The sequence below is a fragment of the Tamandua tetradactyla genome, chromosome 13, assembly GCF_023851605.1.
Source record: "Tamandua tetradactyla isolate mTamTet1 chromosome 13, mTamTet1.pri, whole genome shotgun sequence".
Lineage (NCBI taxonomy): Eukaryota > Metazoa > Chordata > Mammalia > Pilosa > Myrmecophagidae > Tamandua > Tamandua tetradactyla.
In genome coordinates this window covers 40,125,488-40,136,263 of record NC_135339.1, presented here as the reverse complement: position 1 = coordinate 40,136,263, position 10,776 = coordinate 40,125,488, and the positions used below count along the sequence as shown (strand labels likewise).

Here is a 10,776-nt window from a genome sequence, read left to right as displayed (position 1 = left end):
GGATTATATAGCTTCCCAGAAAACTGTGAAACATCACCTACTCAATAACTTGTGGTCAGCAATTACTTGGTTAATATTAAAGACTAAAAATAGAGGAAAAGTGCAAGGTGTCCCCCTGTTCCTTCCAAGTCTCATTAATTATGTGGAAAGCAAGGCAAATGAGAGGTCAAAGGTCAGAAAATATTTGAAGTACTCAAATGAATTGTATAGTCAATGTATACAATAGAGGTTAGACAAGGGGAAACAATACAATTATAACACTTGCAAAAAGACTCATCTCAGCAGTTGGTAGGTAGGTATATTACTTTCTAAGGGCTGTCAAAAGAAATTACTAAAAATTTTGTTGATTAAAACAATAGACAGGGGTGCACGGGTAGTTTAGTGGTTAGAATGCCCACCTCCCATGCGGGAGACCCAGGTTCGATTCCTGGACCATGCACCCCCCCCAAAAAAAATTAAATTAAAAATAGACATTATTTTCTCATAGTTCTGAAGACTTGAAGTCCAAAATCAAGGTGTCAGCAGAGCAATGTTCTCTTGAAGGTGCTAAGAGAAGAATCAGTTCTGCCATTTACAAGCTTCTGATGGTGGCCATTCCATGGCTTGTAGATGTATAACTCCAGTCCCTGTCTCTTTCTTTACCTGGCCTTCTCCCCAGTGTACCTACGTCTGCATCTCTCCTCATTTTCATATAAGAGCCCACCCTACTCCACTGTGATTACATCTCAATTCAGTTAACTCTATCTGCATTGACCCTATTTCCAAATCAGGTCATACATTCTGAAGTAGTGAGTATTAGGACGCCAACATGTTTTTGGGGGGTATGTTTCAAAAATAATAATAGGGAAGCTTAAAAATATAGATATTAAAACTCAATATTTAATTAAAGAGACAAGGTTGCTTTAGGCAATTCAAAAGGTACATCTGAAGCACACCAGAAATTGGGAGTGGTTGGGGGGAAAAAGTGGTAGGTCTTATCTGCTTACCAAAAGTAAACCCTGAGACAAGGACTTGTGAATATATAGTTCTGAGGGGACTTATTCCCAGAGAATAGGAGTGAAGAAATGGTAAGACTGAGAGAAGAACAAAATAAAAGCCAGTACCAGCTTTCATTATTAAGATGGGCATCACAAGAAAGACTGAAGCTCTTTCCAAAGGGTTATTCATACTTATGCTGGAGGGGTGGAAGTCTTATGTAATAAATATTCAGAACTTTAATAGACAGTAGAAAGACTTTTACCTATCAATCACTTAAATTACCTCTTTTTTTTCCCATTGGTTGTGGAAACCTTATAAGAGATAGCCATACTTTTCCCTCAAAGTCTTACATTTGATCGTTTAAGAAGCAGGGAAAATATGAGGCTGAGAATATTTGTAAAAGAAATACTGATCAGACTAAGAGTTTGTATAATATAATAGTTAAAAGCACAGACTTTAAAGTTACACCGACCTAGTCTTGAAACTGGCTATACATACATAAATTAACTTGGCCATTTGAAGTACAATTTCCTCATTTGTAAAATGCGTATAGCCCTTGTAGTTCTATTACTGTGTCAGTTAAATGATATGACTTTTGTGAGTATCTTAACACAATGCCTGGTCCATAGTTAATGCTTCTGCTTAATTTTACAGTTTAGAGTGAGGTAATCTGCCTTAGGGGAGAAAAAGAATTACACTTCTGGAAAAAATAGTTTGCACATACATTTCTTAATTTAGTTAAGCTAATCTACATTTTTCAAATGTCCTATTGTTCCAACTGAATAGAAGTGAGATGTTCAAACTGCCCAATTTGAATACCAAGTTTTATTAGTATGCTTATATCCCTTTATAAACCCAACCTTGGTATATGATAGATCTTCAACAGCGGGGCAGGAAATTAAAGTAATATATATGTACAATTGTTTCAGATATATATTTTCACACTTTAGACTACTTAAGAGCAATTTTTCCACTATTTCTAATTCTGTTATATATATTTTTTAATTTTGACAATATTACTCTATGACTCCATGATAATATCATATTACCTTCAAAAATATACACTGTCTTCTAAATCAGGTGTCAGCAACTAATGCTCAAGGTTCAAACCTGGCTGCTAAGTGTTTTCGTTAATAAAGTTTTATTGGAACACAGCCATGTTTCATTCATTTAGATGACCATGTAGGTCATCTAGTATGATGACTCTTCTTTTGCCAATTAGAACAAAAGATCCAGACAGGTTAAAACATTAACTCAATGTTATTAGGCAAATTATGGCAGAATGGGGCTGGAAACACAGGATTTAGAGCCCTCTGTCCAGCTTTCTCTTCTTTTTATTTCAATGTGTTCTGATTTAAAAGCAAGTTCACCTAATTCAAATGAACTGAAATGACATCTAGAACCTCTGCTCCCATTAAGAAAGCTGAGCTGTTGTTAATTTATGAAATGCAAATTTTGGTTTTATTCATGCAATTCAGTAAATTATTATTTATTAATAATATATATATAGCACATAGTATAATTAATTGTATTATTAATTAATAAAAATCAAATAATCTGAAAATATAGGTGGTAAACAGGAATAATTAAGGACAGAAGTCAAGGATCCTAATGTAACCATTTAATAAAGTATCAGAATATACATCTGTAAAACTTAAAGGCAAGAAGAGGTTTTCACCGCCAAAAATATTTTAAAGTACAGTGTAAAAGAACACAGAGTGTGCCTTGCATTTTGACATCACTACTTCACAAGCCTTCTCTTTCTTTTTACTACCTTAATGCAATTAGGCTCTTAGAATAGACAGAGGGCACTTATCCAATCTGCTCTAATCTTCCTGGCTTATGCAAAAAGGCCTTTCCTTTTACCCCAAAGCTCTTAAAATTAAATTTTAAGGACTATCAGAGAACAGGCAAGAGGTTTGATTAATTCAAACAGCCAGGTAATTTTTTTCTGAGAATTATTACTCAAAGACATAGCATATGAAAGAGAGAAACAACTAAAGCTAACCACTGGTGCAATGTCAGAATCCTTTAGGAATTTGAATGTTTGTATTCTCTTGCTACATTGGACTCTCCCGGTATAGCCATAAAATTAGGAATATGTAAGGTAACTGACAAGTCCCCCACAATCACCACTGTAAAATGATGTATTATCTTTGATGGTTAACAGCCAAAATGAAGACAATGTAACCAGTTCTGCTCTGGGCACCAGGAAGGTACCTTACTGGTCCTAAAATTTATCAGGAAAAAAAGGATATGTCTTCTTCATCAATGAGAAAAATATGCAACAATTTACTTTGATTCAAATTTCTTTTGTTTTTACAAATGGCTTTATAACTGCAAGGAGTAACACACACACACAAGCCAACAGAAATGAACAAAAATAAATCACCCACAATAAATACACAAATGCCAGTATGCCAAGGTAATAATTAATGGTGGGAAATATTAATTATATTATTAACGAGTTTATCATTGTTTCCCTGTAGTCAAGTTTCAGTGGGAAGTAAAATTATAATCACAATGGGAGTTGATGATTATGAAATCAGACAGAGACTTGATTAATTGACCCTAATAACTCATGTCAACAAAGGTTTTTTGCCCTTTCATTCTATGGATGCACTTATAAGACCCAAAAGATATTCATATATAAAGGATTATGGAATGCTTTCCATGAGTAACAACATTTTTGTGTGAAGGAAGGAAGATAGAATCTTCTGGTTTTCCATCTAGCAACAACACTTTATCCTTTTCTGGATCAGTATAAAAGGAAATCTGTATTTCCTGTGCTGGTTTGAAACTGTTATGTACCCCAGAAAATCCATGTTCTTCTAATCCAATCTTGGGGCAGACTTACAGGTGGGTGGGAACTTTTGATTAGGTTGTTTCCATAGTGATGTGACCCCACCCATTCAGGTTGGAGTCTTTTATGAGAGGGACATTTTAGAGAGGACACAGAAGTTTGGAGATGTGGAAGGAAAATGCCTCAGAAATGCCTGCAGCTGAGAGAGCTCTTTAAACCTAGAAGCCAGGAGAGAAGGATAGCAGACATCATCATGTGTCTTCCCTTGTGATAGAGAAACCTGGAAAGTGATTGACCTTTGTAGAGTGAAGATATACTCTTGTTAATGCCTTAATTTGGACATTTTCATGGCCTGAGAAGTGTAAATTTATAGCCTAATAAACCCTTTATAAAAGCCAATCTAGGGTGCTTGCTTTGGCAGTATATAAACTAAAATTGGAATGCTACAGAGAAGATTAGCATGGCCCCTGTGTGGGATGACATGCAAATTTGTGAAGACTTCCATATTTTTTCAAAGAAAAAAAGCCAATCTAGGGCAGGCCATAGTGGCTCAGGAGGCAGATTTCTTGCCTACCATGTTGGAGACCTGGGCTAGATTCCTGGTACCTGCCCATGAAAAAAAAAATCCAATCTATTTCTAGTATACTGCATTCCAACAGCTTTAGCAAACTGAAACAGATTTTGGTACCAAGAGTGGCAATTCGCAAATATCAAACATGTTGGAACCACTTTTTAAATGGATAAGGGAAACCTTCTGAAAGGATCATGAGGAGCTGAAAAAGAAAGTCCTGGATTTTTTTTTGAAGAGACTGTTGGTAGAAATATGAACTCTACATATACTTTTACTGAGGCTTTAGGAAGAAATAATGAATGTGTAGTTGCAAGCTGGAAGAAAAGTGATCCTTGTTTTAAAGTGGCAGAGAATTTGGCAAAATTGAGTCCTGGTGTTGGATGGAAGGAAGAATTTGAAAGTAACAATCTTGGATACTTAACTGAAGAAATTTCCAAACTAAATACAGCCTGGCTTCTCTTTGAAACTTAAAGTAAACTACAATAAGAAAGGGATAAGCTAAGACAGTCCTTGGGTACAAAGAAACCAGAAATTGATGGTCTGGAAAATTCTGAGCTTCTAGAAGTAAGACCCCAGAAGTTAATGCCCCATTTGAGGATTTATCCAAACATGGAACCAGTTAGTCATATCAGCACCAGCCAGAATGGTGATGGAGTTATCCAGAAAGGATCTGTGGAAAGTTATACTGTCTTATGGTTGTGATCTCTGTACACTGCATGGAAAACCAACAAGAGCATTGCAAGATCTATATGAATGAAACCTCTGCCAGTCTGGATTAAAAGGGACAGAATGAAGGTAAAATTACATCAAAGGCAGATCAAAGGCAGAACCACAGAAGCTAGGGTTTGGAGCCAGAAAACCTCAGGCAAGGAGAACAGACCCACCCATGCATGTGGAGAGGGTGAATTTGCCCCAGAGGCAGAGGGCAGGCAGAAAAGTGTTGCTGCTTCAGGCCTTAGAGAGGTTGGAGCACATTCCCCAGGAACTGGGGAAACCATGACCACTATCCCTCTGTTCTGAATGGGTTGAGCATATGCCCCAGACATGACAGAGAGTCCAGTGCCACTTAGACGTTCAAGGAGGGTGGGGCTGAGAACAAGGTGGTCTCTCCAATGCTCCCCAATGTTGCAACCCTCATCTCAGTGTTTGGAGAGAGCAGGGCCACTGCATAAACCCTTAGAAAGGGTGGGACTGCTGCTCTCTCAAGCCATGAGAATGAAACATCATTCTATAAATGACTCTCAGACTTTGAAATCTAATGGAGTATGCCCTTCAGGTTTTTGGAATGGTTTGGGTCCAGTGACCCCTGTTTTCCTTCCAGTTTCTTCCTGTGGCAATGGGAATGTTTATCTTATAACTGTCCCTCCTTTGTATATTGGAAGCAGATAACTTGTTCTGAGTTTCACAGATCCACAGCCAGAGAAGAATTTTGCCTTTAACTGCAAAATTACACCTGTAACTGATTTTGATGAGATTTTGTACTGATTTTGATGACTTTATATTGTAACTATAATGTTACTGAAATAGTTTAAGGCTTTTGTGATACTGTGATGGAATAAATTTATTTTGTATATGGAAAAAGCATGTCTTTTTAGGGTGTCCAGGGTGGAATGTGCTAGTTTGAAACTGTTATGTACCCTAGAAAAGCCATGATCTTCTAATCCAATCTCATGGGGACAGACCCATCGTTAGGTGAAACCTTTTGATTAGATTGTTTCTATCGAGTTGTGACATTACCCATTCAAGCTGGGTCTTAATCTGCTAACTGGAGTCCTTTAAGAGAGGGACATTTTGGATAGAACACAAACATTTGAAGATGCAGAAGGGAATGCCTCAGGAGATGCCAGATGCTGAGAGGGCTGTTTGAAACTGAAAGCTGGGAGAGAAAGAAAGTACACATTTCCATGTGCCTTCCCAGGTGACAGAGAAACCCCAGAAGGGATCATCTTTGCTTGAGTGAAGGTATCCTCTCTTGTTGATTCCTTAATTTGGACATTTTCATGGCCTTAGAACTGAATTTATAACCTAATAAATAAGCCAGCCCATTTCTGGTATATTGCATTCTGGCAGCTTTAGCAAATTGAAACATAGGGTTTCTCCACAACTCTGAGACTGGAGACAGAGTTATCCACAGCCCACCTTCATACTTTATTCAAACCATCAACCTCATATAGCATGAAGAAGCTTTAGAGAAGTTCTCCAAGGACTTCTGTAGGAGAGCTGCCAAAGAAGATATCATCCATAAGAACAAACTGACTAGTGAGTTTGAAAAACATCCTTTTAATACTCCTGTGTGTTCAAAAGAAATAGTAACACCCATTTGAAGCGAAAACTTCCAAAATTATAACAGATACCAAACTTATCTTTCATTTTCCATTTAAAAATATTATCTCTATATATTGGCAGAAGGCTTGATAGTACAAAATCCTACTGTAAGAGACAATATAATTTTCCTTAAACAATAGTAAAAATGCAATTGTAATAAATATTTTTGATTAAAAATTTTTAATGTAAGGAATATTAGCTCTTGGAAGAAAAAATATGCATTTGAATAGTTAAAATTACCACAAAATTTGACCTAAAGACTTTAAATACTAGTTAGCAAATGTGCCCATCTGTGTTTTATAAAGTGAACTTATATATACTTCAAGACATGTTAAGAATATTTTATAATGACAGGGAAAGTAGAAAAGATATAAAGATGATTTATTGTCTAAATGCCTCTAGGAAAGGCTATAGAACATAGTAAGTACACATTATATGCTCCAGGCTGTTTAATAGTAATAGAATACTTCTGCCACTGAACTCATTAGTGCATAATAAATGTTATAAACATTACTGAGAATCAAAATTATCTGCAAGCTCATTCCAATGGAAATAATTTTTTATGAGCAGAGAGCTTGGCAATCCAAATGACTTACCCCCTAATTGTGTCTGACAATCTTAATGTCACAGTCACAAACATATCCTGTGTGATTGATGATTTTGCAATAAGGAGATTAGTTCATCACTGTATCAATAGACTGTTTTGTTCACATTATGCACAGAGTTGCATTTCAAAAAAATTCTTATGTTATAGGCAGTTAAAAATGTTTTTAAAGGAAGAAAAAAATATTAGGCAAACTCTGTGGATCTATTCCAACAAATACATGAACTATTACTGTCAGGATGAGAGCTTAGAAAAGCATTATTTTATGATAAACACTGAATCTTTCTTCAGATTCTGATTTTGCATATTATGTTGTTAGGGTTAATGCAATCCTCATTTTAAATTAGTTATTGGTCTCAAAGAAGACACTCAGGCATAATTCCCCAACCCATTTATGCAGATTACAAGAGGTATGAGAAATAAAACCTCAATGAGCTTTGGGATTTGAGGGAGAAGAATCAATTTTCTCATTACTGTGTACTACTTAGCTTTTTCTTTCTTGGCTTAGCATGGATTCCAAAAAGAAACATAATAGCAATAGAAATATAAGCATATTCTGCTATCAATAGCTTGGCATAGTAAAAGCAGTTAGCTTTCTTTGGTTTGACACCTACATTTAAGAGACAAAAACAGCAACCAGAGATGGCATGGTTAATGCTGTTTTTCAAAAATGGCAGGGCTATTTAGCTGTTATCTTTCTGCCTACAGCCTAATGTTGAATAAAAATGCAATTGGAGGACAAAGAGTATAGGAGGACCACAAACTGAGTATAAGAAAGAAAACTGACTTAGTGTATAGGGTGAAAATAGCATCTATCCTCTCATTTTTTTTTCCATGCCTTTCAAGAGGATTTCAAATTCAATAAACCAGCATGAACTGTTCCTTTCTTGAGATAATGTGGTATTCTTCTGTTATAGTGACTATCAGACAATCAGAAATAGAAAATTTTTCTTGAGTTAGTTATTACAGACTAAAGAAAATGAGAGGCAAGAAAGAGTGTTCTAGCCTGGAGTCTTAACTGAAATAGTTGTACCAACGATGAATAAAACCCATGTCTATACTCAATTTGCATCAGAATTCAAATGTCTATATTATTTGACCTTGAGAGGTTCAACTATCTAAATTATTGGTTCTTGAGTATATACTTTACCAAGTTTTTCTGGCATATAGAGCTGAGTCGTTACACATTTTCTTCTTACCAATATTATAATTTAATAAATTTTATTTATTATACTCACTGAATTTTTCAAAAATAATTTCTGAAAAGAAATTTTTAAAATTTCAAATGTACAGGGAAGCCAGAGAGAAGAGTAATTGGGCTATCTTCATCTCTTGGATCGGCAAAGCTGGAGTCTCCCTCCAAAACTACGATGAAACCATGAATCCATTTTCCTCCCTCCATCCCCACATGTTTTGTCCCAATGGCTTTGTCAAAGGGTGATTATAATGGCTTCTAAAAATATACTAACATTACCTACTTTGCTTCCCAACTCATTCTCTATACAGAAAGCAGAATGTATAGAGAAATATACAATTCTGTGAAATACACAATTCTGATCATGATCTGCATCTGTACCTGCTTACATCATGTCAATGGTTTACAGCTGCAATATGAAATGTAATTCACTGGGCTATACAGAGCTCTGCTAGAACTCACCCTTACTTTTACCTCCATCGTGACGGGAGCTACTGCTCTGTTCATTCCTTGTGCCACTTTGCTTCCTTTCAGCTCTTCTGAAAGACCAAGCTTGTCCCTCTTTAAAGTCTTACCAGATTATCTTGACTTTGACAGGAATCCCCATCCCCATCACCGTATGGATGTTTCCTTCCTCAACTTAACACTAGCTTTCTCTGACTACCCAATGTGTATATATATGATTTTATATATATCTATATCCTTAAGTATTATTTTTTGCTCCACCACATAAAAACACAAAGGGAGGGAGGAGAAGATTCATGAAGGTCAAGTTCCTATGTGCTTCATTGGCCAACACTTTCTTTGCATATATTAGGACGCATGTATACTCATTAACAAGGGCATGCACAGTTGAAATACTTCTCTAGAAAATGAATCGACTTTAAGTTAAAAGGATGTACACCAAAAAATTAGTTAATCCCAGCTATGTAGTATCTTTCTTGCCACATCTAAAATAAGATGACAAAAACAAAAATAATGGATACAATATTTAAAAACAGATTATCTGTTGATTTTTTTTTTTGGCATGGGTAGGCACCAGGAATCGAACCCAGCTCTCTGGCATGGCAGGCGAGAATACTGCCTGCTAAGCCATTGTGGCCGCCCTGTTGATCTTTTAAAAATCTTTTTCATTTGTTGATTTTTATAGTCACTTTCCTCTTTGCAGTTTTGTTTTTCAAGGACAACAAAAATTTGATTTTTTTAAATGATTAGCCTTATATATAACAAATAATGAACTTTGTTAAGTGAGTGACTATTTCATGCCAAGACTTTACTTAGGACTGTGGAGAATATAAATGCCAAGCAATACTTATCTTCTTCAGGGTAATTATGGTCTAGTTAGGAGAGTAATGATAACATTTTATCGGACATTCAATTAACAATAGAAAAGCTCTTCTGTATACAATTAATAGCAAACAAACACATGGTTATATTGCAAAGGCATGCTTCAGAGAGATGTTTCGCACTAATTTAGTATATCCAAATATACTATTATGATGGACAATTTCCCCCATTGAATTAAACAGATCTGCTTAAACCACACATTCAACTAAAACTGAAATAAGAAAGGCAGGCATATTTCCCTAAATGGAGGACATGTTTTGTTGTCAAGTAGATCTTTCAACTCATGAAAGTTCTTAAGTAAGTAGAAATGGGTGAAATTTAAGGAAGTGCAAGGGATTTTAATGTAGATTTTATAACATGTTAGTATTTGTTCCAAGGTCAGAGTCTATGATATAGAGAAATGCCTTTTCTCATGTATTACAATCATCTTTATTTTTAGCCACCTTTTGTTCCATAACCTCATATATCTAGTGAATCTTAGTTCACCCTTCTGAATTCATTGATTGGTTTTAAAATTAAACTCTTGTGGCACACTCACTTGGTTGATTCTCTTACCTGTCATCTTTTGTAGGTCTCATTTAAATTTCCAGTTTCCTCTGAGCCTTCTGTTGACCAAAAAAGAAGCAAAATAATAAGATTTTTTTTTAATTACTGTAAAAAATATATGGAATGCTCTCTTTTCATTTCTTTATTTACACTCTTATCAGATCTACATATTTTCTTTTTTCTCATTCTTATCAAGGCTCCCTTAACAAATTAAATCACTAATGTGTCTAATATGATAGTTGATAGAATGGCATTGCCACCACCAGGGAAATCTTTATGGTTAAATAGAAACAGCCTATGATAAGAGGAAGGAGATTTAAAATCTTGCTTTGACTAATAATATCTCTGCAGGTAAAATATTTACTCTCTCTGTGTCCCCATTCATTTATTCTCATGCAAAAAAGCCA

At 35.5% G+C, this 10,776-nt stretch overlaps 2 non-coding genes across 2 annotated transcripts; both read left to right on the top strand.

Annotated features, from left to right (window-relative positions):
• The first annotated feature begins 367 nt into the window (after window positions 1–367).
• On the top strand, window positions 368–439 carry TRNAG-CCC (transfer RNA glycine (anticodon CCC)). Its single transcript has one exon. It is a non-coding gene; the product is annotated as a tRNA-Gly (tRNA).
• A 3,747-nt stretch (window positions 440–4,186) lies between these two features.
• On the top strand, window positions 4,187–4,292 carry LOC143654647 (U6 spliceosomal RNA). Its single transcript, XR_013161852.1, has one exon. It is a non-coding gene; the product is annotated as a U6 spliceosomal RNA (small nuclear RNA).
• The last annotated feature ends 6,484 nt before the right edge of the window (window positions 4,293–10,776 follow it).